Below are 2293 nucleotides of genomic sequence, written 5' to 3'. Positions count from 1 at the left end.
TTGAGGGCTGACTGGAGGGAAGCCCATGTTGGGATCTGCTTGGAGCCTTGACTGCGGACTACGCACAGCCGAGCCCTCCCGCTTCTCATCCAGTGACTCGGACTTCGATGACGAGGAGCCCCGCAAGTTCCACGTGCACATCAAGCCCGCCCCGGCCTGGGCTCCAGCCTGCAGCCCTGAGGCAGCGGCGGCACAGCTCAGGGCCACAGCCGGCAGCCTCATCCTTCCTCCTGGCCCAGGGGTGAGGTGTGGGAGAGGCGCTCTGGGTAGCGCTGGTGGGGCTGGCTGGATGTACCTATCCACGCCTGACGTTGCCCCTTTTGTCCACAGGGCACCATGAAACGCCATTCTTCACGTGAGTAGCCTTGAGGAAAGGTAGGCTGCTTAATCACTCTGACCCTCAGTCTCTTCCTCTGTAAAATGGGGTCATTATGAGAATTAAATGAGAGCTGAAAGGGGTAGCTGAGGCCAGGAAAAGAGCCAACACCTGGAAACAGGTTGGCTCAGTTTTGAATGCCTCTCTGCCTGATTTGTGGGTCACCTTGGGCTGGCTGGACAGCTCTGAGCTGTGGAGTGGGGAACATTGCGGGCAGAGTGGCAGGAAGGCTCAAAGAGGTACATCTCTCGTAGGAGACGCTGCTGGGAAACCACAGAGGCCTCAGTCTGCCCCTAGAGCCAGCAGGTGGGTTGCATATGAGTGACCAGGTGGGAGCTGTCCCCACCTCTTCCCTCCCCTGCCTGCTGCCTCCCCGCGTCCCTTCCCTGTGTTCTCTCGCCCTGCCTGGAACTTGAGGCCATGCTGCTTTTATGGGGATCACTTATTCACTTGATAAACATGTATTGGGCTCCTGCTGTGCACTTGTGCTGGTCAGGGGTCCGGGACCTGGGTTCCGAGAGAGGTCTGCCTTCTTGGAGTCACATATTAGTGACTCTGATTTTAAGAATAGCCAACAAGAGCCTATTCAATACTTGTAAGTGCTATGAAGAAACTAAAGCAGGCAGTGTGACAGAGACAGGAGGAGTGACTTCAGTTGGGGTGCTGGTGAGGGACCTCCCTGAGGGGGTGACTTGGTGCCAAGCCCCGAAGAGGAGCAGGAGGTGGCCCTGAGGAGAGCTGGGGAAATGGAATTCAAGACTGGAAAGAGCACGTGCAAAGGCCCTGAGGTAGAACCTTCCCCTCTTGGCCTCACCGTCCCTAGCTGTATGGAGAAGCTGCAATCGGATGAGCAGGTGGCCAAGAACCTCTTTGGGCCCCCCCTGGAGTCGGCCTTTGACCATGAAGATTTTACAGGTGAGGGGGATAGGGGTTGGGGGGCATGGGCGTGGCCTAAGGGAGGATGGGTGGGGCCATTGCAAGGTTAGGCAGCTCTGGTGCAGCAGAGGGTAGGCTAGGCTGGAAGGAGGACAGGAGGCAGTGTGTGTGGGGGAAACCTGAGTGGGTGGGCGGGGCCAGAGTGGGTGGAGCCTTTCCCAGAGTGGGTGGGGCATTAGACACAAGTAACCAGTGGCGTGGCCTGGGGAGAACAAGGACTTTGAATGGGGCCCAGCAGTTCCACCACGTGGGCGTGGCCTGCAGCGGAATGGTGGGGACCCCACGTGGGCGTGGCCCGGAGCTGACCGCCCCTTCCCTCCCCAAGGCTCCAGCAGCCTGGGCTTCGCCTCCAGCCCTTCCCCTTTCTCCTCCTCGTCGCCGGAAAACGTGGAAGACTCCGGCCTGGACTCGCCATCCCACGCGGCGCCGGGCCCCTCCCCGGATTCCTGGGTCCCCCGCCCGGGCACCCCGCAGAGCCCGCCCAGCTGTCGGGCGCCGCCCCCCGAGTCGAGGGGGACGCGGGTCCTGCAGCCACCGGACTCGCCGCAGCCCCTCGCGCCCTCTCCGGGACCCTGGGGGCCCGAGGCCTTGGCAGGAGGAGGTGAGTCCAGCCGCCCGGTCTGCGAGTCGGCGGAGCCCTGGGGCTGGGGGCGAGGATACTAGGGCAGGAGGCGGAGGGGGTACCGGCGGGGGCGTCCCTGGGGAAGAGACATCCAAGCTCGGATTGGATGGTGGCGAGGATGGGGAGAGGCTCGCGGGGCGGAGCGCACGGCCAGTGCGAAGGCCTTGGGGCATATTTGAAGACCACGTGGGGTGGGGACTGCCGAGGCTGGGCCTGTAGACGTCAGGTGGACTGTGGACCCTGAGTTTGTGCGAGGCTGGGCTGGAACACCCCACGGGCAGCCACTGCATGCCCGTGTCATCGAAGCAGGGGGCGGCCTCCCAGAGAGGGCAGGCGAATGGATGGAGCCCAGGCAGGGC

General features: G+C 62.6%; 1 protein-coding gene across 1 annotated transcript in view; it reads left to right on the top strand.

Annotated features, from left to right (window-relative positions):
* The window catches only part of FCHO1 (FCH domain only 1), a 29440-nt gene that overhangs the window by 15304 nt on the left and 11843 nt on the right, over nt 1-2293 (top strand). The window lies entirely within an intron of this gene.

Source organism: Propithecus coquereli, unplaced genomic scaffold (genome assembly GCF_000956105.1).
Source record: "Propithecus coquereli isolate 6110/MARCELLA unplaced genomic scaffold, Pcoq_1.0 Scaffold438, whole genome shotgun sequence".
Classification (NCBI taxonomy): Eukaryota; Metazoa; Chordata; class Mammalia; order Primates; family Indriidae; genus Propithecus; species Propithecus coquereli.
The sequence above is the reverse complement of the archived record's forward strand: the minus strand, read 5'-3'. Positions and strand labels throughout refer to the sequence as shown.